Here is a 26,482-nt window from a genome sequence, read left to right on the forward strand (position 1 = left end):
GATCTTTATCAGGCATTCTTAAAACTATAATACCCACCTGGTGAAGTGAAGAAACAGAATGAGAGAGCGAGACAGGTACCCAGAAGTCACCTATTATAGGACAGGCCCAACAAGGAAAATAACAGAACACCAATGGCCATCACATACAGCTCCCAGCTAAAACCTTTCCAGCATATCGTCAGCGATCTACAACCTATCTTGGAAAATGATCCCACACTCTCACAGACCTTGGGAGGCAGGTCAGTCCTCGCTTACAGACAGCTCCCCACCTGAGCCTTCACCAAACAAGGACCCTCCACCAGAGAAGTAGATTGTGTTGTGAAATGGGCCACCCAAATACCCTAAGAAAATCTGCTTTAGTACAGAAATAAACCCCCCTCTGACTGCACACCCCTGGTTGTCACCTACTGCCCCCTACTGGAACCTCTAGGGGGGTGTCATCAAACAACTATGACCCACATTTAATGGGTCTTCCCTCTTCTGGTCTTCAAACAACTCCTCCAAGCTCATTATCAGAAGCAAGCTCCCAACATACCGGGACACACCAAATCAAAGCAGCACCAGGACACACCAAATCAAAGCAGCACCACACCCTGCCTGACCTCAATTGCTACAATGATCAACAGACCTGTCAAGATCCATGGGCGCTACACATGCCTATCACAACATGTCTATCCCTTATCCAGTGCATCAAATGCTCCAGTAGCAACTATGTGGGTGAAACCAATCACTACATTCTTGAATGACCACTCAGAAGAAAATTAGAAAAGACAAAAACACAATATTACCTGTGGTTGAACACTTTCACACAGTGATCACTCTATATTTGACTTATCAGTCCTCAACCTCAAAGGAAACCTGCACAAAAGATGAACCTGTGAGCATAAATTCATAATTTTGCTACACATTAAAAAAATCATGGACTGAATAGAGACACTGACTTATTATAACAATCTATAACCCACTAACAAAGCCTACCCAGCTGCCTTCCCCCATTTTTCCATTCCCCCCATTACAGGAGGGGTGTTAATGAACCACTTCATCTTGAATGGTCCCTTTAAATATGTGTTAACTACTTATACTAAACAATCTGTTCCACCTTGTATTTAGCTGTGACACTGAGTATGTGTTTCCCATACCTGAAGAGGAGATCAGTGTAAGCTCAAAAGCCTGTCTTTCCCACCAACAGAAGATGGTCCAGTAAAAGATATTACCTCACCCATCTTGTCTCTCTAATATCCTGGCACTGACGCCGCTACAAAACACTGCATACAAACTTTAATGATTGTCATCACATGTCCAAACTCAAACTTTCATAATAAAAATGTACAAACTGTAATTACAATAATCCATAAATTGAAAATTGCAGTGCATGGCCAGTATGGATAAAATTTATAAGACATCTCCATACATTTCATGAAAATGTTTACAGAATTCATAATATACAATACCAACACATTTATAAAAATCTTCAGACAGCTGGCCCATACCCACACAGAAAAATTTCAAATGCCATTTCATTCCCTCTCATGCATGGGACTGTGCAAACCCATTATGTGGTACACAAAGCATCCCTGATTTCCATTGCGTGTCTGGATCCAGTACCAGTCACAACAGGTGCACTGTCGGGCAGATATCCAGCTGTGTCCTGAACCCACTCCTGGTGAAAAGGTTTCCCCTGGTCCTTGCAGATATTGTGCAGAACACAGCAAGCCACAAATAATGCAGACTGCATCAATGCCGCTGGCATCCAAATGGTTTTGAAGACCACAGCAATGGGATTTCAGTCTGCCAAACAGACCCTCTATCACCATCCTACATCTACTGAATGTGTAGTTTAACTTTCTTTTACCAGGTCCTCTGAAATCAGTGTATGGTTTCATAAACCATGGCAATAAGTGGTAAGCAGGATACTCTAGAATAACACTGGGACAGTGACTCCATTTATAACAATATCATTCAGTGGGAATAATGTGCCAGTTGTCCATGAAGGTAAAGTCCTGACCTTCAGAATATCTGCCATTATGCACCCTGCCAGTGCATCCCTCGTTAGGGTCCATGTATCTACTTCTATGGTCCACCAGGGCCTGCATAATGATGGAGTAGTATCCTTTGTTGTTTATGTACTCATGTGCTCCTAGTGGTGGGAAAAGTATAGGCATATGAGTCCCATAAAGGGCCCTAATGCAGTTTAGAAAGCCAGCAATTATCTCAGAAACATTTGTAATCCCCACCATCTTTAGGTATACCACAGTGCTGATTGCCAGAGCAACCCCACAGTTGATTTGCCTACTCCAAACTGGTTGGCCATGGACCTGTAGCAGTCTGGGGTAGCCAGCTTCCAGATACCTATAGTGACCCACTCCTGCACCAGCATAGCCACTGACATGTGGTGTCCTGATGCTAGAGGGTAAAAGCAAGCTGATCACAAACCTCCAGGAATGTATGCTTCTTCATGGGAAAGTTCTGGACTCATTGTTGGTCATCCCAGGTCTACATGACTATGTGATACCTCCAGTCTGTGCTTGTGGCCCTGCTTCTGTAGCGCTAGTCTACATAGGGGGATTTGTGGCTAAAGTAACAACAGGCAGGAGCAGCATCAGCTGGGTCACAGCTTGCATATCAGTATCCTCTTCCAAGAGGTACCTTCAGCTGTTCAAACACTGCAGCTGAAACATCCACCATTATCTCACAGATCCTACACCTGTGTCCTGAAATAGGACAGAGCATGAGGTAAAGAAGTTCTTCAACCAGGGCAGGATCCATGTTGGCTCTGGCTGCTGAGAGCATGCGAACAGAGAATTGCTTGGCTAGATGTGTTTGCAGGCTAAACCCACGCAAAACACTTGTGGTCAACTCCCACCAGACAAATTCTCCCACAACCCAGTATGAAAAAAGTCCCAGAGTGGCTTCAGCTGTGAAGGGCACTAGGAACCCTGGGATACAACATTACACGTCCACAGAAGCCGCAGTTCTGGTTCAGCTTCTGGTCTGCATACTGCAGGATGCACATGCCAGCACAGTTGTGAAGCCCAGATTTCCATTGCAGTGTGGGCCTAGAAATGTGAGTCTGCAGATACAGTTTAGGATGCTGTGTAGAAATACCCCAAGGGAGCAGAATAGATTGTAGCAGACATGGGTGGTGGGTATTGCTCAGGCCAGTGGCCAGTGGCCCGTCACTGGGGCCAGCCGTTGGCCTGGCACCAGGGCCAACGCTGAGGCCAGCCAGCGGCCTGGTCCCAGGGCCGGTGTTGCAGGCAGCCCAGTGGCGCAGCGCTGGGGCCAGTGCCGAGGACACCTGGCGGCCTAGTGCTGAGGACAACACTGAGGGTGGCTGGTGGCCCAGCGCTAGGGCCATTACTGTAGGCTGCCCAGCGCTGGTCTCAATGCTGAGGGTGGCTGGTGGCCTGGTGCTGGGGCCAATGCTGAGGGCAGCCAGCGGCCCGGCACTGGGGCTAGTACTGAGGGTGGCCGGCGGCCCAGTGCTGAAGGCGGCTAGTGGCCTGGTGCTGGGGGCAGTGCTGAGGGTGGCTGGCAGCCTGGGGCAGTTTGGCCGGGGCTCCTTCAGTTGCGGGGGGAGAGGGGGCACGTGGCTAACCTCTTCCAAGGAGGGGCTCACGTCGCCCATGGCAGCAGAAAAAGCAACTATTATACCAACGTTGGTAATATAAAGCAGGCAGGCTTCCTCATCCTCTTTAATTTACATTACAATCCTGCAAACTCCTGTGGCTAAATTCAACCCTCGTGTAAACTGGCACAATTCCCATTTATTTTACTGCAATTGTGCCTGTTTAAGCCAGTGACTTAGTTTCGTTTTACTGTTCGATCTTCCCCTGCCCGTATACACCTACCTCTGCCTTTCACCCTTTACTTCCCTTTTACCCATGCTCTATTCACTACTCTTTCCCCATTCCTTCTCTCTTCCCTCTCTTCTTTCCCTCAACCTTTACTTCCTGCTTTTTCCTTCTTCTCCCCCACCTCAACAAGGACCCAATCCAGTACGCAGTCAAGCAGATTTTAAGCACATGAGTAGTTTTACTGAACTTATTCCCTTATTCACTGGGTTTACTCAGGCACTTAACATTAAAGTTTAAGTGCTTTGCTGGTTTGGGACCCAGATACTGAATTGTATGCATTTATGAACAAGTGTTCCTATTTATTTACCCTTCCCAAATATACTGAGCCAAATTTTTGTTTGTATAAATTGATGCAGCTTCTTTTGCTTTAACGGAGCTGCATCAATTTACATCAGTGAACAATTTGGCCCACTAAATCAGCTCTGCTTCTCTCTCTACTCCTAGATTTCCTCTTCCTAATTCTCCCTTATTAATGTGTGGATCAGAACATATGGACATAGGATTTTTTTAAAGAATCAGAATGTATTTGGAATATTTGAACAATGAAAAGAATCAGTAAAAGTTACTATATAATAAATTGTGTTGGAAAAAGCAGTGAAAAGAGTCAGAGGTTCACAGCTAACTTGTTTTATATAATCTCCACTCCTCAGGAAAAGCTTCAGGTGAAATCATTCTGGGGCAGTCGGTAGCTTAACATGTCTGTTAATTGAGGATCTTTAAGTAACCTAAATCTCAGAGTGTCACAAACCTCCTATGGATAACTGACTTTATTTTCAAAAACTATGTACTTTATAACTGAATATCGAATGCAATGAAAGAAAGATCAATAAAAGAACCCACAGAAATTAGCCTTTCAAGTAACTCTTTGAAGTTTGCTTTTTAAACAACTGAGATCTCCATGTGATATTGAATAACTTTGAAGTTGATATTTTTACTGAGAATAACAGAATTATACACATCATTATGACCTTAGGTGAAAATTATAATCGTAGTAAAGAGAGAAGAGGGCTAACTCTGAAATGATGAAATTTATAATCCTTATAGCTTTTGACACATTTCAGTATATTATGAACTGATTTTGGTATGTATCGTAGAGTTTTATATCGCTGGCCATCTCTGTAGTATCTGACTGCCTACAAATTATACTAATTTACTACAAAGTATATCTTTTAATTTACAGGATATATGCATTTTCAACGTGTTTTGTATTGGTTTTAGACCAGTGTTTCTCAGGCTTTTCAGATTAGTGATTCCTTATTTGAAGTAAATTTTTCCCAACCTTAAATTTACTATAAAAGTAAAAGTGAAAAATATCAGTGATAACAATGCTAAGCCTATATAATTTGTGTGTGTGTTTTGAGAGACTGATAGAATACTTGAGCTTGAAAAGTAAGGGCATGTGGGGAGAGGGGGCAGAATAATTTATTTGCTTTAGAGTATAACATCATTTTCAATGCCTCACAACCTCCTGATTATCTTTCATGACCTCTGTGGGGGTCATGTCCCACTGGCTGAGTAAAGTGTAGTGTAATCTACAATTGTTTCATACGGTATATATTCATGCAAAATTTTTCCAGAATTAAAGCCCAGATGTAATATGTTTAGACCTCAGTAAAACATTTTGATATTGTTCCTCATGACATCTCACCTGAAAAATTAATTCAAATTGATATGAGCCATGTTACAGGGACAGAAAATGTACTTAAGTATCATAAACAAAGCACACTGCTACATGGATATTCAGTGGGCCTGAATCACCTTTCACTTACACCAGTTTTACTTTAGTGCGATTCCAGTGACTTCAACAGAGTTTCTCCTTATTTACACCAGTGTAAATTAGAGGTAAGCTGGGTTTAGTGTGGCCTAACCATCATCAGGAATAGCTCTGATTTGGCAACCAGTGGCCAGCAGTTGGTATAGCTGTGTAGGTGAGGACATACAGGGTTTGCACTGTCTGAGGTGAAATCTAGGTTTATTCCTGCTTGAACTCTCTCGAAAACAGTGCAATTACGGCACATAAGCCTGGAGTTACATGGTAGTGAATCAGGCCCATGATTTCCATTGGGAGCCAAACTGCATCTTTGCTGGATTTATATTTAAATGATTTGCTAAAGTTATTCTGGTTCATAAATTCTCTTTTTTCCAGTTTATTTCCAGCCAGGCTCAATTCTTTATCTGATCTCACATATATTTCAGCTTCTTTTTCCCTCTTGTGAACAGCTGGGACATTATGTTTAAATTCATGCTTCAGTTCCATTCAGTGTTTGAGCAAGAATCCATCATATTTACAGGCTAACACTTCTGAAGAGGGTATACAAATGACTCTTATTAACAGTACTTTGTTGCAGTTTTCACTTTTTAGTCCTTTTAAAAGATGTAGATAGTAAATGTTAAGTAGGTGTAATGATAGACCAGATAAGCTATACAATCGTTCACATAACACTGCCATTACACTATGTCTAATATTAATTATATGAGCTGTATATGTATAGAATTTGGTACAATAGAACAGGGGTGGGCAAACTTTTTGGCCCGAGGGCCACATTGGGGTTGTGAAACAGTATGGAGTGCTGTATAGGGAAGGCTGTGCCTCCCCAAACAGCCTGGCCCCTGCCCCCATCCAACCCCTCCCACTTCCCACCCCCTGACTGCCCCCTCACAGGACCTCCCGCACCTGACCACCCCCCCGGGACACCACCCCTATCCAACCCCCCCCCGCTCCCTTTCCCCTGACTGCCCCGATCCCTATCCACACCCCTACCCCCTGACAGGCCCCCCAGACTCCCACACCTATCCAACTCCCCCTGTTCCCCATCCCTTGACTGCCCCCCCAAACCTCCACCCCATCCAACCACCCCGTTCCCTGACTGCCCCCCCAGAACCTCCTTCCCATCCAACCATCCCCTGCTCCCTGTCCCCTGACTGCTCCCCAGAATCCCCTGCCCCTTATCCAACCCCCCACTCCCCACCCCCTTTTCATGCCGCTCAGAGCAGCAGGACAGGTTTTATTGGAAATACTGGGAGGTGGGCGGGCGCAAGCTGCACTGTCTGTGTGGTGGCATAACTGCAGAGGAGGGGCCGGGGTCTAGCCTCCCCGGCCGGGAGCTCAGAAGCCAGGTAGGATGGTCCTGTGGGCCGGATGTGGCCCATGGGCTGTAGTTTGCCCACCTCTGCAATAGAAGATATTACCTCACCCACCTGTCTCTCTAATTTCCCTGGAATCAACACAGCTACAACATTACAAAATGTATATGAAATATCTTCTTACATTTATTACATACAGATACTAATATGTCTACCCATGAAAGAAACTGGCCATGCCTTTTCAGTCTATGCAGAACACTCTTGACTTCGCCCCCCAACACCTTTAGAACCGGGAAGACAAACCTCAGGATGAGCAAAATCAGACAGAAGTTCCCAAATTCAATGATCTCTCTCCTCATGCACAAAACTGTACACAAGGCCCATACCTCATAATACTCATGGACTTAGACATTATGTAATCCACAAAAGAAGGTAAAGAAAAAGATTCAGGAGAGCCTCACTCCCACCACATAAAGCAGATAAAACTATCTGGCTTCATAGGCAGAAAATAGGATTTTTGAGAGCTTTTATGAGAACTGATTAATGTTAGCCTGGAAGAAAAAAATCCTTATAGGCTAGTGTGTGCATCAGATTGTAGAGAAAGGAAGGTCAAAACTTTACCCCAAGGAAAAAAAAATTCAGTTGACACCTCAATACCTGGTATTTGTTTTCCTTGAAATTCCTCCTCCACCTCAGGACCACAGGGTTGCCCATTCCCCTATTAGTCAGACTCAACTACATCCCACCCTGCACCCCCCTCCACCCCCCACGATGAAGTTGGTGGGACATTCCATGGAGCTTCCTGCAGAATGCACACAGCATCATAGAAATCCTGTTAGTGAAGACTCTTTAAAAAAAACAAAACCAAATAGACAAAACCAAATCAAAATATTCATGAGGACAAGAAAAAGTCCCCAGAGCACCAAAATCTTTTGGAGCCATATCTTACTGTTCACTCATAGTCAATCTCCTTATAACTGGGAACTCAGCATGAAAGACTTGATTCTGGCCTCATCATCCAAATCCAAAATACCATATTAATTATTCTTTTGATCCACATTCAGAGCTCCCTGAAACAGTTATTTTTGAGTGTTGTCACAGATTGATGGTACTATAGTCTTAGAGTAGCAGAAGAAAGAAATTCCTCGACTGTATTTTTCCTAGAGTCCCCCCTAAATGCATCTTAATGATGACTAGGTAATAATTCAGAAAAAAACAAGATTCTTATAACTGAAAACTACACGTAAATATATACTGAAGGAGCAGGCTAACTGAGAAATCTGAGAAGCTAATTATAAATGTAAGTCTGGGTAAAATATTTCTTTGCTGCTAGAGAAAACTGTATTATTTCTCAACTGCTATGAACTTTTTCAAATTATAAGTCACTCCACTCATCAGTTCTGAAACTTTCAATTCCACCTGTTTTGCAAGGAATTCTTGAAAGGTGATTTCCACAAGAAAACAATGAGTTCCTGTTAAAAAGATATTTCCTTCTTAAAAAGACAGGTGGGATTTTAAGGCTTCAGAACTGTAATATGTTTTTCCCCCCAATTTAAAAAGTTTTCCTTTCTCCATTGTGTACTGAACAATAGTTTAAAACAAATGTCTTCCCCCATTTAGTCATTTTAGCGACTATTCAGTAATGTACATTAACTTTGCTTTCTTTAAAAAGAAAAGGAGTACTCATGGCACCTTAGAGACTAACCAATTTATTTGAGCTTAAGCTTTCGTGAGCTACAGCTCACTTCATCCATGCATCTGATGAAGTGAGCTGTAGCCCACGAAAGCTTATGCTCAAATAAATTGGTTAGTCTCTAAGGTGCCACAAGTACTCCTTTTCTTTTTGCGAATACAGACTAACACGGCTGCTACTCTGAAACCTTTGCTTTCTTTGTATTTGTAACACAGGTAGAGTTAGCCTTTTCCATGGATTCTTATTTGGTTACACCAGATATATCTATTACACATTATATCATTCAGTTCTGACAAGTCAAGAGGCTATATTAAATTATTTTGATGGCCTATCATTCTTTTCCAGTAACACTGCCACACTTTCTATGAATGTTGCCTGCTTTGCTGTGGGTACTGATATATTTCCATTCCCCTGAGTGTGAATGAGGATCTATGAATTACATGGTTTTCATCTTTATAATGATGGTCTGCAAAAGCAGATTTTACAAACCCTACACTTCTAAATTCTGCCAGATCATTGTACTCTCCTCATATGGCCTCTTGCATGGGGCAGCAGAAAATTTTGTTTAAGAAAGAGTAAGTTGAAATGAAGATTATTTCCCCTTAGTGAAAAAAGTATAGGCATTTATGGATCTGCTCATTTCAGGGTACAACAGAGGAAAAAAGAAGGTACAGTCAGATGTGAGCCCTATCTTTAATAAGAAAAGATTTTTGCAGGATTTAAGTCATGAAAACATTGGTAAATACATTACAGCAATAGATGTATTAATGCATAATGCAGTTAGTGATCCACATATATCCTTGATGTTACTCCATAAAAATCAGTGGAGTTTCTCCTGGAGTGAACTCGTCTATTCTTTCCAACTCACTACTAACCAATGGGCAGACAGTGACTAATCAAAGAGTATAAATCACAGATTAATACAGCACCATACAGAAAACAGGAAGGAAGGCTATATGATACCAAAGCTATTCTAGATAAGTCCCTTTGCAGCTCGATTCACTCCTAACTAAGTCTCAGAACCTCAGTTTTTTATATATACCATAGTTGTTCACAAAGAGGGACAAAAATCCCTTTCCCCCACAACCTAATTACTTGTGGAATTTCCTTTACAGTATCTCAGTTTAGATTAAACTAAAGTTATTTCTAACGAAGTCATTATTATTACAAAAAACATCTGTTACAACAGGGAATTCCTGATGAGTTGAACCCATCTCTCACTGATTCATTATTTTATCAATCACAGAACACCTTTGCTAATAAGTATCAATCAATCAATCAATCACAAATGGCTCCTCCCTGGACAGGAGTCAAAGTTAAAGATTACACACATTCCATCATTTATTACATACATTCCGTCATTTGGTCTCCCACCAAGGTACTACCTAAGTAAAGAACACTTTAGATTTATGGGTATAAAACATTAGCACTTGGGTCATACAGAAAGGGTTCTGGGAAATTTGTATGCAAAGCATTGTGGGAGTTTTAATATCTGCTAACATATTTATAGGACATAAATCTTCATTGTTCACAGCATAAGCCAACCATTAACTGAAGAGGGATAGGAAGAAACTGGCCCAGTGGTCAAGTTAGTCTACAGTTATTAAAAATATATATTAACAAATCAGAGTGCGATTAGACATTTAAACTTCCATCTAATGTAACTATGTCTGTTCTCATTCTCCAAAGAAATAAGGGAACTTCCTGCAATTTGTGAACATCTTTCTGGTAAGGAGGTGCCTATTGCTGAATGCAATATACCAGGGGCAGCTGCTGCACCTGGAAAAGAGATTACCACCTCGCTATATAGCACGATGCCTTTCTGTATGTGGCTCAAAAATGCACTGGTGTTTTTAATCTGCCATATTTCACATATCTGCTGGTTGTCCTCCATCTTCACTATGTCTCTCCCAGAATTACTGCTTTCTAGGTTTCTCCTTTCCACTGAATATCTCTGATTAGGATTAATTTTCACTAGATGCATTAGTTTGTATTTTTCCAACCTCTATTCTTAACTGTGCTGACCTTTTCCTGTTCCAAGAACTGATCAACATGAATGTTTTACTTTGGATATCATTGCAGCATATTTTTCTTCTAACCCTTCCTCAGAATAGGAAGTTAAACTGTCCCATTTTCTCTTTAAGTTCTTTTAACCAAGTAGCTTGTTTAATTCCTGTAAATGGGGATTTGTTTCCTTGAGTGGAGTTACATTAAATATTTTTACCAAGGTTTGTAGTTTAGGCTCTGACTGAACTTTCCAGGTCCTTGAGGATTAAAAGCCTAGAGAGCTTAGATCAGTAAGTAGCTGAGATGGCTGTCTGCTTGTTTAGTTTAAAATCAGAATATCTGTTCACTGTTCCTGTTTATAAACCCTTGTATATTCGTGTATCTAAGCATAAGATGCTTCATGTGGTGACCTTCAGGATGAAATTCTCTTGTCTTCCTCTGACCTGATCTGGTGAGAACCTCAGCTTTCATTTACATATGAAGTAAGTACCTAGGCCTTGACAATGTTATCCAAGATTTGAAACCAAAAGGCAAATAAAAGAACCCAAAATGCATAAAAAAATCTCATGATTTTTTGTTTGGCTTGACTCAGGATATTTAATACTAGGTCTTGGCAATACTGCTACCATTCTCTATACCAAGGCAGGCTAGCTCCTGACCAGTGTTTCTGACTACACTCTGATTTTTGTCTCACAGAGATATTGTAAACTATCTTTTCTTTTGTTTAATCTTTTTCTTATTTATATAAATTACTGCTGTTGTCTTAAATTATTGTACATGCAAGCCTAATCCAGGTGATAACACTATTTAAATTTGACATCTATTGTGATGGGGCATTCACTCTTGAGCACTGCCTGGGTGTTGTACTACAGTCTTGTTCTTGAACCTCCCTTCCTCCCCCCGCAGGCTGCTAGCCGACCTTGGTGGGTCTTCCGTGGCTTGGACCTCTGGCCAAATCACAATGTCCAAATGAACCACTTTCAGGTATTAAAGACTCCAATAAATGAACAGTCTCTTTGCCCTGGCTAAGGTCTTCAGCCCTGGCTCTGGGACCTTTAAATTCAGCCTTTTATTCTGGCTCTTAAAAAAGTCTGGAGCCCTCATTGGGGTTTATATCACTGTGACTGGTAGGGGAACCTCGGCCTGCCCACTGTTCAGGGTTCCAACCTAAGGATCCTATAAACAGCAGATACGCACTGCTCAGTTTCAGTTCATTGCTGCTTTTTCCCTGGGCCTCTTCCCACCTGGCCCCTTATCTTCACCCTTAGCTCAGGGTTAAGGTTCGTAGGTCTCCTCTCTCCCTGCAAATCCAGTTTAAGCAAATGCAGCCAGAACCCTCAAGCTCTAGTGCCCAGAGAGGCATACCCTTCCTCACCCCTCTGGTCCCAGCCAGGAACTGACCTACTAAAACCAGGCATCTCCTTTTATCTGGGCCTGCTGGGCTGTGATTAGCTATCACTAGCCCTTGGGCAACTAGGTATCTCTAGCTTCCAAGATGGCTGCCCCAGTGAGGCATCTCTAGGTAGGTCTGGTGGACCCACCTTTGCTGCTATTTTCTTCCTACCTTGCTGCTTTCTGGGGCAGGGTATAGCAGAGCAGCAGCGTCTGCCACAGGATCCACAAAGACCTGATACACCCTTGCAGAGCTACCCAGAATGCAGAAGTGGAATATCAACATGACTTAATTTTATTTATTCCAACAGTTATTCAAATATGAAATTCCTTTATCAGAAAAGAAAATTTCATTACTCTGAGCCACAGTTATGAACATTTCAAGAAGGACACTATTAAAAGCTAGATTACAGGAAAATAAAATACCCATGGTTGGGTTTTCTAAATAAAGAAATTACAAACTATAATTTTCTCAATCATTTCACCAACTATTTTTGTGTTTTTTTAGTTATGTCTATTGCATCATTGCCATTATAACTGGAAATATTTTTTACAACAGAATCAGACACCATGCAACACACTCTAATGTAGGATTATGTACCATTGCAAACTTTTCATTAAATAAAAATCTTTGAGAAAGCCACTGGATATGTGTGATGCTCTGTACCTCGGGGGAACACCCTACACCCCCATGTTCATCTTTATAAAATGATTGTGTGGATGTTGGTTGTCTTCGGAAGGCTCAGGATGCACTGAGCCTCACTGGCCTAATCAACAACAAAAGGATCTGTTAGACTCTGAGTGAGTCATCCCCCTTCCTTTGGTCAGTTTGGGACTGCAATGAGGTAATGCTACCCGGACTCCGAAGGGGGTGGGGCAAAGCCAAGAGGGAAGAAAAGACATGACAAAGGGGCATTTGCCATGCTCTTCCTCTCTCTTCCACTTCCATCTACAGACACCACCACCACCTAGGGCTAGGTGATTGTTCCAGAGCAGCAGGAAGATGAAATAGAGGCTGCACACTCCTAATGGTGGAATTGAAAGGATTTAGGTCCTGATCCAAAGCTTATTGAAGTCAATGGGAGTCTTTCATTGACCCCCACATAGTTCTGCATCAATCCTCTGATATCTGTAAGCTCCTACAAGGTGGGAAGGCAGAGAAAGAATTAAAAAAGCGACAGCAAAGACTCTTTCAGTTAAGACTGTCTGACCTGTTGACATGTGCATTTAACTGTTTGTTTTTTACCTGGTGGCCAGTGATATCTACTCTTAGTCATTTACTGCAGAATATGCTACTGAATAAGTGTAACCCTAAAAGTGTCCTTATCATTGCTGTTTGCTTTGACCCTCAGCTGAGTAACATATGTTATCTGAATGCTAATAGCAATCTATTTTCACATCCTGACTGAGTGTAGGGGTTAAACACACTGAACTGCACTCATAACCAATGCATGAATATTGTCAAATGCCCAAATGTTGGCCCTGACTCTAGGTCTTAGTTTGACTTTTACATGCAGTTCTTTCTGGAACGGGCTAAAGGTTGTCTTTGTTTCATATTCACTTCAGTATTGATCCAGAACTATTTGGGGGTCAATGAAAGACTCCCATTGACTTCAATAAGCTTTGGATCAGGACCTAAATCCTTTCAATTCCACTGTTAGGAGTGTGCAGCCTCTATCTCATCTTCCTGCTGCTCTGGAACAATCACCTAGCCCAGCTGTCAATCAACACAAAGCAAGAAAACCATGGAAAAGGCCAAATTCATCAGGGCAGTTCATGACTCCCATCAAACAATCCACCAAAAGGAAAGATTCAGAAGATTCTGTGGGCCCAATTCGCCATTTCACAATGGCCTCTTATGCTGCTTTAGAGGTAAAAAAAGGGGTGGGAATCCTAAAGATCTGGACACCATAGATTTTCCCCAGCATGAGGAAATCCACATGTGGTATAAAGCTGATGTAATGGCAATACTCTGCAGCTGCCAGAGAAGGAATCAAGTCTGTATAGTCTAGATACTCCTAGCTATCAGAACAGCCCCTTGGGACCATAAGCAGCTGCTATGTGGATTAGAATACCCTAGAGATGGCTTTAATTAATTCTGGAAGCTGGCTCAAGAATAGGGGATGTGCAAAGATGGCTATAGACACATTCCTGTACTAGGCATAGCTACACCGGAAGAGAGAATTGAGCTCTGCCAATTTAAACATTTACTGGTGTCACTATTGGGAAAGTCAGTTCTTCCCTTCTTTTAATTTCAAAATAATGAAATGATAAAAATGTATTTTGGTGTCTGACATGGGAAGGAAAATGATATTAATAATTAAATTTTTAATAAACAACACAGCCACCATGAGATTCAATACCTCAGACTTTATATATCTATGTCAGTCACCTTATTCTTTGGGGAAAACAGTAACAAGCTATTCAGGTGTTCAATAGGCCATCGAAGAACATGCATAAGAGTAATAAAAACAGACTAAAATTCACAAAGGAAAAATAATTAAAATTGTTTTATAAGACATAGTTCAAATAACATGTACCTTCTGCTTTTTATCAAGATATATGTCACATGCTCTGTCATGAAAATCTGACTTACTCTTAACCTTATATATGCCATATTCAGCCCCTGGCCACACATACACAACTTATAAATTCATCAAATTCATTGAACTCTCATTGAACTGGAGTTGTTCACATATAACCAAAGGCAGAATCTGGTTGCTAGGAAGAGAATATTGTAACAGACATCATCCTAAACATCAAGGGGCCCTGTGCCTCAATATTATGATGATGCTCTAACAATGGGAAGAAGGAGAGTCAGACTAGACACAGTCATGGGTATCACAAAGGTGAAGCTTGAGCAGCTTGTGGTGTCATCAGGAAACAAATGCATGTACAACCTTCAGTTTTTCTGCAGTTTCTATCTATGAAAGAGAGAAGTTTTAATAATAGATATGTATATAAGTGTATGTCACATACAGTAGTTACACTTAAAGTCCCAGACCCTCAACTGCAGAGACTCAGTCTAGTTAAGGAAGGGTTGTAAAAGTGGCCTTTGCACTCATCTGGTCTAGAAGCTGCTCTGTTTTAGCCTGAACCCCCTGGTGTAACTTAGAGCAGCCTGAAAGCTACCCTAATTTACGCTGGCTGCCAGCAGCCTCAGGGCATAAGGAAGCCTTAGCCATTCTCTCTTTCCCCAGCTGTGCCCCCTCCACCAACTACAGCAAGAGAGATGAACTAAGAGTTGATCCTCCTGCCGCCTGCTAGACAAGCTATAGGGATTCTATGCCCTGGTGGTGTGGAGTAATGCAGTCAAACTGCAGCACAGAACCTGTGTCATTCCATTTTGAAAGACTGTGTCAGTTACAGCCACAGTCCCTGTGATTACAAGGGGAGTGCCACTGACACTGGTAAGACCTCTAAAACTGGAAGTAACTTTGTGTCACCACTGTATGTTAAATTGATATCCTTATCATAAATTGTATCTATTACATAATTTTGACCATCTCACCTGCTCACTGCTCCCAAATATCTATTCCCTCAGATCACCCCTAATATTCCAACCCTCTGAGCAGATTCAAACAGTCATCATCATTTAAATTCAACCTGTTATAATTTTTCCTAGTTTTCCCATATCTGGAATTCCCCCCTAAAACAACAATGATCTGAGTCCCAGAACAGGTCAAATTACATCGTGAATGAGTGACAAAATTTTGGTTTGATAGCTTGTAACTTTACAGGGCTAGAAATGGGAGCTTTATACCATTTGAAAAGCGTGGCCCATGCTCTGCAATGGAACACATCGCATATATTTCTAGCCCTGACAACTGCAACATTGTTACATATGCAAATTCTATTTTAGAGCATTTTTAGAAGTGTTTTAAATGTTTTTGTTTTAATTATTTTTCCATCTTAGCCCTGTACAGTTGGACCGATAATGACAATCTACATAATTCACAGATGGAAGGATTCAATAATAATCTCAATGAACATTTTTAGGACTTTCCAGTGCATTTTTAAAATGGCTTTTCTATTAAATATGTGCCATTTACAGAATACCACTAAAGGATTTAATAGCACTCAAACAACCTGAAGAGATGAAGGAAATATTAGCCCCTTTCACTGTGGAGATTTGCCTGCTTTTGTTTTTTAAATAAGGTTTGCAACTTGGAGTTGCTGTTGGTTGCTCAGATGTTCCTGTGGAGGTGAGTGTGAAGTTTTCCCAGTGGGAGAGAACGTTGAGTTTAATGTTCTTGGAGAGAGCTTTTTTTCTGTTGATGTTGTGTTCATTTAGTTCAGTAAATTTACGTGGGTTTGTTGCTATTTGTGTGCCTGTATGATTTTGACTGGGACATTTTATGCATAAATACATTTTCAAGATCAGTTATTAATGGCAACTCATTGCTAGCAATAACTGTTCATCTATCCTGTAATATATTTTATAGGCTTCAATATGATTACATAATGAAAAAAAAGTTTAAGTTTCTTTCACTGCATGAAAGGTTACACCAGTTTTCTTTTACATATATTTAAGACTCATAAATCTCCTTCTCCTTTGTGTGTAACTGGATACTCTGTAGTTAAAACCTCACAAAATACCTCTGAATCCTGATTATTGGAACTCCCACTCCCACTGTCTTTCTAACAAACTGTTTGAATGTATCCCTGTTCTATTGGCTTATTAACTATGCACTCCCATTCATCCCAATGTATTTGGTGTTACCCACATGGTTTGAGTAATCCGGATTCTACATCTCTAGCATAATGGAATTCGACTTCTAGGTCTGTTCTGATGTGAAACACAAAGCAAAAGTTCCCAATTAAAAACGGATTCTATTAAAAGATAGATTGAAATGATACACAGTGCATTTATCCTGAAAGGATTAATACAAAACCCTTCACAATGAACTTGCAGTAAATCCTAAACTTATAACAATGTTTACAAAGCAAACAAAAATATGTGACTCAGGTTAATTACTAGGCCCAGTGGCTGAAAAAATATTACTATAGGACAGATTCTGCCTGCAAACATGGCCTGCACACTCTTTGACGAGTATAAAATATCTGCAATTTTTTTAACTACAGTAAGTGTTCGAATATCATTATTTGCTATACCACCAAGGAAAAAGAGCACATACTATCTTTAAAATATTATCTGATGTATAGAAGAAACTTTTTTTAAAAAAAAAGAACAGACAACTACATGTCTTAATTGTTATCAGTATGTTCAATAATACAATTCCATACTGAAAACATTAGTTCAAATACTCAGCACTCATAAGCAAACTCATTGGAAAGCTGAGTTACAGCAGTTAATTTAGGGTTATCACAGATGAAAAAGACCTAGTTGAAAATAAAGCCATCTAGTCCATGTCCCTGCAAAGTGCAGTATTGTTCCCTACAGTGCCATTTCTGGGATTTTGTCCAGTCTAATTTTTGGAGTCCTAAATAATACAGATTCCATCATTTCTCTCCAGAGACTATTACCACCACTTCTGAAAAGAAATATGCCAGAGAACAAGGAGAAAGAGAGTAAGAGATAGAGAAATAAAAAGCCTACAGTTATTTTATGGTAAATCAAAATAAGGTTTAATAAAAGCCTTGACAATATCTTTTTAAGTAGGAGATTTTAAGATTCAGCAGCCTCCTATTTCCATGCATGTCATAAGCTGTACAAAAACCCAAAGGAAATAAACTGTGCTAGCCTCCCACTCACTGCTAAGTATAAGATATAAAACTTATAAAAGTAGTTAGAATGTTGCAGAAAAGCAGGTAACTTAATTAGCTGCAGTTCCCAAAGCAAAGAATATGTTTTAAATATTTTTTGGGGGGGGGGAGGACAGAGGAAGGCTATACTTTCATGTATTCGTTCAAAATACATATTTTCCATGTCAACTTAAATGTTATATCATGTTACATATTTCTGAGTTACAAAACATCAGCAGTTATAGCAGTGTGGGCCCCACTGATGTCAATGGGAAAACAGGATTGGACGTCAAGTTAAGTCTTGCAAACAGTGGTCTAGACTAGTGCAACTCAAAGTAGTGGTCCGCGGACTAGTGCTGGTCCCGGATCCATCGGCTGCCGGTCTGCATGCACATTGGAAAAAAAAATTGCCAGTCCCCCACATCAGATAGCTTGAGAAGCACTGGTCTAGACTGTGGTATTTAGCCACAGCCTTGAGCAAGTAACTCTGATCTCCTCAGTGTTTTCTATAGGACTTCCTTTTCACATTTCTTTGGAAACACAGCGGGAGTAGTGCTTACCCTCCCCTAAACATGGGTTATGCAGTTGCCACAGGCCATTGTCGGGAGCATGCACTGGTTTCTGTCAGTGCAATTGTGACAGCTGCCATTTTGACCAACACACCAGGGACTGACCTTGGAACCTTCAGCTCTAAAGACGCTTGAGCTAAAGAACCAAGATTCTCTAGCTAGTGCTGTAACAAACTGTTATCATCTATAGATTGGGTGCAGAGAGGGACCTGTAATACACATTCACCAGTAGGTTATACCCAGACACAAAGGCCAGGGATCATCTGGCCCTATATCCACTGGCAATATTTTCACAGAAAAATGTAACATTACACTCATGAGTCTCCATAAAAGTTATCTTGTTCCCCCTTATCTATAAATATTGAATAAAGAGTATTGCTGCTGCTGTGAAAATACAAGGAATTTAAATATTTAATTGAATAAAGGTTTAAGTAAAAGCTAGCTAAGCCCTTTCATGAAATCCCATAGAATCTAGTTTATCTTTGTAACTTTTAGAGCATATTCAAGTTGGTAGAATGACCAGTATATTTATTATACACATATTTAAAATTAAGATGGTTTTGCTGTGACCAGTTAGTATATTTGAAACATGCAGGCCAAAACTGTTTCTCCAGGTCACGGATATGAATCTGGAAGCTGGATTTTTCCAGGAGTATGCTAGGTAGAGTTGGTTGAAAAATTGTCTTTGTTTTCAGGGAAAACAATTCAAATGAAATGAAAACTGTTTTGTTTGTTTGAAATTTTTGCTGAATTTTTAAGTTTTTTGACTAAATTAACCCCCCAAAGTTTGTCCCCTCACCCTGCTCCGCACCCCTTCTTCATCCACTGGAAAATGAGAAATTTAAGGGGAGAGGACTGGGGAACCCAAAACATTTCAAATTTTCAGATTTTGATTAAAAATCTAGAAAATGTCAACCAAAATGATTTTTTTCCACAAAAATGTAGTTTAGTTTGAAAGGCTATTTTATGTCAAAATAAAAAGTTTTCAGTTAAAAAATATTCTACTAGCTTTAATGGTAGATGCCTCACAGTGCAGATACAAAGCACATGGGCCCTGCTCCAGAGAGTTTACACTTTAATATCACAAATGATGGAACAAAGAGGCAAACAAAACAGTTGGGTGGGCAGGATACATAACTTATTCAAAATTATCTTGATCTACATTTTGTTATTAAGCTAACATTCGTTTAGCAATGTATTGGCATGACTCCTAATTTTTCCTCAGCATTCTGTACATTTGGAGGCAGATGCGGATGGGCAGGCTGTGGTCACTAAAGAGAAGGGGACAAGAAGAAATTCCACGTAGCTAGGAGTTTCCAATCATGGAAACTGGAAGATCTCTCAAGGTCCAGTTATTCCAAGGGAATGGACAGACGTATGGGACACACCTGTGGATGGCAGCTTGGCCCAACCTGAAAAAAAAAGTCAAGCTTACCCACAAACAGTTCTCCAACCATCCAAGTCAGACAGATGATCCTTGGTGTGGATTCAGTACTAAGAAGAATAAAAAGAACATTCTGTAAGGGACAGGCAGACAAGACCATGTTCTGCTTTCCTGGAGCCAGTATAGGAGATGTTACTCTAAGACTGGAAAGACTTCTGAAGTCAACAGATAATTAATCCACTGATGATGGTTCATTTCTGCACTAAGAACACTGCATTGTGGAATATCTCACAGATAAAGGATGACTTCAGGGAACTTGGAAATGTGACGAAAAAAATGTCTACATAATATTCCCCAAGATGCTTCTGGCCCCACAAGTGAAGAAAGGCAGAAGATTTTGGAAGTGAAGCACTTTCTGGGTAAGTGGGAAGGGCTGCGGGGTGGGGGGCTATTCCTGGAACATTGGCCTATCTTCTACAGAAATGGACTGTATATTTTGTATGGCCTCCACCTCAGAAGTCACTGATAACTTGGAAGAAAATGATTTTAAATGCATGTGTATCAACATCCTAACAGAGATAGCACAATATGGGGTATTAGTTGGTGTCTGCTACAGAACACCAAATCTCACTAGGGACCTAGAACTACATGGCTCCTTGCACACCTATCTATAATGTGTATGGGGAAAAAAGCTTCATGATCCTGGGGGACTTCAATTTGAGGGACACATGCTGGAGTTCTCATGCAGCTACTGTTAAAACATCTCTGGAATTTCTAAATAATATAGATGATAACTACCTAACTCAAAAAATGTTGCACCTAACTCAGGGGAATTCTATTAGACCTCACTTTGAGAGAAAAAGAGGAACTGATCACAGAACTAAAAATGAATGGTAGCTCAGCAACAAGTGATCATTATTTGATAATAAAGTCCAGACCTCTAATATATACACTTGGTGCTTTAAAATGGCCAATTTCACAAAGATGAAAACAATTACAAGACAAATCAGTTGGGAGGAAGAATTTAATCAGAAAAATTTGAATGATAATTGGGAATTGATTAAGAACGCTTTACTAAAGGCCTCAAAAGACACAATCCCACAACTGAGGAAAAAAATTGTATTGATTAAAAAAATAATTTAAAATTACCTGACTTAGCCCTGGTCTACACTGGGATGAGGTGGGAGGGGGGGGAGGTCGATCTAAGTTACGCAACTTCAGCTACGTGAATAACGTAGCTGAAGTCGAAGTACTTAGATCGACTTACCGTGGTGTCTTCACCGCGGTGAGTTGTCTGCTGCTGCTCCCCCACTGACTCTGCCTATGCCTCTCGCGACGCTGGAGTACAGGAGTCGATGGGAGAGCGCTTGGGGGTCGATTTATTGTGTCTAGTAATCGATCCCCACTGGATTGATTGCTGCCCGCTGATACGGTGGGTAGTGAAGACATACCCTTAGAGGAGAAGTGAAGGCTGCTATAAAAATAATATAGTCAAAGTGGAAGAAAGGGAAAATTGATAGTAATTAATAGAAATCAGAAGCTAGGAACTGTAGAAAATTGATAAGAGAAGCAAAAGAACACAAGGAGAAATCTTTGGACAGTAGTTGAGGAAAATAAGGAGTTTTTAAAGTGTATTAGGAACTAAAGTAATCCTAACAGTGGTATTATGATAATTCAAAAAAGGCAGAAGTGTTCAGTAGATATTTCTGTCCTGTATTTGTGAAAAAGATAACAAAGAAAAGGTTAAGGGGTGACTTTATTATAGTCTATAAGTACCTACATGGGTAACAAATATTCAATAATAGACTCTTCTGTCTAACAGAGCAAGGTATAACATCATCCAATAACTGGAAGATGAAGCTAGACAAATTCAGACTGGAAATAAGGCATAACTTTTTCCCAGTGAGGGTAACTGAGCATTGGAACAATTTACCACGGGTTGTGGTGGATTCTTCATCCCTAACAATTTTTAAATCAAGATTGGATGTTTTTTCTAAAAAATATGTTGTAGGAATTATTTTGGGGAAGTTCTATGGTCTGTGTTATTTCGGAGGCCAAACTAGATGATCACAATGGTCCCTTTCTGACCTTAGAATCTCTGACGTTTCCTGCAAGTTTAATGTATACAGAAGGTTTAAATTAATTTTTACCACTTTGCAGTATTGTAACTTTCATGTGTAGTTAAATTTAATCTGCCCTTATGATGTTTAATCTCCTGCTGCAAACAGTTTAATGGCACCAGCAAACTTCACCAACCCACTGTCCACTCCCTCCTCCAGATCGTTAATACATATAGGTATCATAAATTTCTGAATTTTTTTTTTTTTTCAGATCTCAAACTAGTTGGAGGAAAAGGGACACCAGCCAGTCAAAGACATGCTGCAATTCAGTTTCTGAAATAGAATACATTTAGATAAATCATACGTGTTTAATAACATTGAGTCTGTTGAAGTAAGTCTGATTATGAAAAAACCCTTTCTCTCTATAACAGTCATCATCTAAATCTGGCATTGTGTGTGTAGGAGAAAGCTACTGATGTCTCTAACTGTGCTTGAAAATCTAGGATTGTATAACTATTATATTTTTCTGAAACCTATTGGTTGAAAGGTTACTGTAATTATATAAAATGCATAAAGTGTTCAGGAACATTATTATTGGCATTTTAATAATGATTTATTGAAAGAGAAAAATCTTATACACAACAGGCCCAATCTCCTGCTTTACTTATTGTTCTTGGCATTAATCATTATGTTGCTCAAATTCAAATAAACACAGACAAGTCCTATTTACCTTAATAATAAAGCTGGTTATAGACTATTCTGAGTAGAATCTGCACAAGGTCAGAGAAGAACAGAATGGGCAGAAAACAAAAGGGAGTGGATTCCCAGGTGTCACTTTTCCTTTGGGTCTCTGTTCACCGTGCAGTAAACTGTAAGAACCTGTTACTCAGCCTGACAAACACCTTTGGGCTGAATTGATTATTTTTTTGTTGTTTCTCCTGTCTCTCTGTATAATACATAATCTGATAGCAACCAGAAATGGTTGAATTTAGGAACAAACTATTACTCTAGTCACTTTCCAGTTTTGACTTCCTAGTTCACATAAATGACACGTTAATTCACATGAACCTCACAACAAAATGGTAGATGGTGCTGATCTGCCAGTAACACTTTCTCTTGCCTCTGTCTCTTTTTTCCGTTTTTCTTTTACAGTGTAGGTAAATGTTTTGTCATAAATGTTGTCTTATTCTCTTGGTTTGGCTGAGAATGTGTAACTTGCCAGCCTTTCCTTTGTAAATCCCTTACAACACAAAAAGGAAATGTCTACTGAAGAGAATTCATTCCTATGTATGGTCTGATGTATTCCCTGTCATGTTAGTCATTTCTCAGTCTGAGCTTAATGGTGTTCTCAGGCTGATATATTACTCATTACTAAGACATTAGCTTTCAAACAAGAAACTATTTAAAAATACAATATTAATTCCAATGAGGTATTAGGTGAACTAATTAATCATTCAAACTGCTCATTTACTAGACTAATTAAGGGTCTCTTTCTGGATACTGTCCAAATGTTGTTACAAATATAGGCACCATGAGGTAATTAAAGTGAAAAGCTATCGTGCAAATCTATCTATCTATCTTAGATACTTATCTGGCTCCCCATTACCACAATATCTGAGCACCTCAGAGTCTTTAATTTATTTGTCTCCACACATCCCTATGAGGTAGGGAAGTACAATTAATCCCCATTTAACAGATGGAGAGGTACACAGAGACTAAGGGTAGAATCCTTGAAGGGACTTAGGAGTTGTAATGCTGAGTGTCATAGCACCTAAATTTTAGGCACCTAGACAATCATAGGATTGACACTGTGATCTACAACCACTGAGTTAGGTGCCTAGGCTCCCTATACAATGCATAGAGAGAGCTAGGCACCTTAGATTGCGCTCCACAAGTCATCACACTTTTGGGGAGAGGGGTGCCACCTAAACTACCCAATGGGAGATGCTGACCAGAAGAGTGTGTGCTAAGCCCCACCCCTTTTTCAGAGATAGGAGTCTAAGTCTAGGCTGCACAGAGGTACCTGCCTCGGCTAGTGATCCATGAACTGAGAGCAGATAGGTGCTTGGCTTGGCAGAGGACGCCTACCCAATTGAGCCCCTGACACTGTGTTTCCTGGTTTGTGAATCACTCTGAGGCTTAGGCAAGAGATAGGTGTCTAGATGCCTACCATGAGGCAGTAGTTCACATGCTCAGGCAGGAGACAGGCACCCAACAGCCTATAATGAGGCTGCAGTGTGCATTCCCAGAGGAAAAAGCTTAGGCATCAAGTGAATTTCGCTTCCTACACAGTTAGGCAGCAGACGAACAGAAGGTTTGTGGATCTAAGAGGTGCCTAAAAATGGGACTTAGGCACCTAAATATCTTTGTGGATCCCACTGCAGGAGACTTGCTAACTGTTACGAACTAGAACATAGGCAGTCTAGCCTATTATTCAGAGTAGTAGTTGGGTCTAGTGGCCAGGTCAGGGAATGGAAGCAAGAGTCAGAGCCAGACTCAACTGCCAAATACAAGAGCCATGAGTAGAGCCAGAATCAGAACCAGGAATCAAAGCTGAGGATCAGAGCCAGCATCAGATACCAAATCCCAGAGCCTAGGCAGAGTCAGAAATCAGAGCCAGGGGTCAGAGGCAGGACTGGTAGCTGGTGGTCAGGCGTAAGGTGAAAAGGCAGGAACTGGAAAGAGGCAGGGATCAGGCATGGAGCAGGAGCATGGTGGGAGTTAGGAGTGAGGAGCAGGTCAGGAGTGGAGCAGGGATCAGAAACAGGGTTGGATATGGATTGCAGGAGGCAGGCAAGAGCAGAGGGTTAAATGTAGCAGCAACAGCAGGAAGTCTGCTCAGTTGCTCAGATAACCACCCATGTCATTTCCTGGCTTCAGTAGTGGGTGTGAAACAATAAGGTGGCCGCAGGCCTTGGGTGCTCTGATAGAACTTCCTGGAGGGCCTGAATTTCCAGGTTTAGCAAGATGCAGCTTCATCCATCTCCCTCAGTTATGATGAGGCAGTGTCAGAGATCCAGGGCCCCAGAGCTGTACCCTTGGATCTTTAAGTTAATGGTTATATAAGAAGCACATGGCTGACCAGGAAAGTGAATCTTTGTTTCCAAAATTATAGGCTAGCATCCGAATCGGTGGACTATCCGACATCCCAAACGTATAGCTTCTGTTTCAGACAGCTTCAGGGTTAATATTTGTTGACTTGAATGATCTCAATGCCTGGGGTTCAATTGTGAGAAACTAAAGCAAGGGAGTAGTAATGGAAATACAGCTGCACTGTTAGCATGGCACTAAAAACCGAGGAGATTGGGGCACTGAAATATATATAGACAAAAATACAATAAAAAGTCAATAGAAAATGCCACCCAATGCCTCGGCATGCCATCAGCCTGTGAAAAAATGGGTTAAATTACCAAAACTCACAATTTCAGAGTGGTAGCTGAGTTAGTCTGTATCAGCAAAAACAATGAGGAGCCCTTGTGGCACCTTAAGAGACTAACACATTTATTTGGGTGTAAGCTTTTGTGGGCTAAAACCCACTTCATCAGATGCATGGAATCAAAAATACAGTAGGCAGGTATAAATACCAAGTGGGGGGTCAGTGCTAATGATGTGGAAGTGGCCTATTCTCAACAGTTGACAAGAAGGGGTGAATACTGAGGGAGGGAAAATCACTTTTGTAGTGCTAATGAGGCCAATGCAATCAAGGTGGCCCAATCAAATGGCCTCATTAGCACTACAAAAGTGCTTTTCCCTCCCTTGGTATTCACCCCTTCTTGTCAACTGTTGAGAATAGGCCACTTCCACCTTAATTAAATTGGCTCGTTAGCAAAAACACCCCCCACTTGGTAAGGCAACTCCCATCTTTTCACATGCTGTGCATTTATACCTGCCCACTATATTTTCGACTCTATGCATCTGATGAAGTGGGTTTTAGCCCACAAAAGCTTATGCCCAAATAAATTTGTTAGTCTCTAAGATGCCACAAGGACTCCTTGTTGTTTTTGCAAAATCACAATATGGAAAAAAGCTGGGTTCATAATATTTAGTGCAGATGATTTACAGCATAAGATAAATTTTCAGGTTGGTACTGTGTGTCAGAGTTCCAAAATAACTCCACCACAGACGCTCTCCATTGTTTGCTCAAAGGGTGACCCTATAGGTTTCAGGCCTGCAGCCATCACCTCTTTCTGGGCAGGCACCTATATTCCTTTCCCTCCTGATCAGGAATTCAGGCTACAGCCCACTTGTACTTCACTGTGATTATCCCAGCAGGTCTGACCTAGCTCAGCACCTACGGTTTCAGTCTCTCCAGAGAGGACAGCAGTTTACCAGTGACTAGACAGCATTCACAGAGCACAGTACATTTATTACAGGACAAAAGTGTTACAGAGAAAACACACAATAAAAGTTCTAAACACATATTTAAAATTTACCAGAAGTCCCTCATCTTTTCTATGGAGACCCAGGCAGGTTCCAGTCCTTTGAGCCTTCTGCGTACCGTTTTGCCCCCTGCATTAAAAGCTGCTCAGGAGTTTGTTGGTTCAAAATTAGAGTCCCTGAGTCCATTGAAACTCAGCCTTTCTTTATTTTCCAGGCCTCTTAAAACAGGTACCTCTTTCCCCAGAGGGTGAAGCTTCAAAGGCTGGGGATCTGCATAACCCTTACTGGGATTTTGCATTAATAGCCCCCCTAGTGATTCTAGATTTCACAAGAAACCCACCCAGCAAGCC

This window comes from Chelonia mydas, chromosome 3, assembly GCF_015237465.2.
Source record: "Chelonia mydas isolate rCheMyd1 chromosome 3, rCheMyd1.pri.v2, whole genome shotgun sequence".
NCBI classification, from domain to species: domain Eukaryota; kingdom Metazoa; phylum Chordata; order Testudines; family Cheloniidae; genus Chelonia; species Chelonia mydas.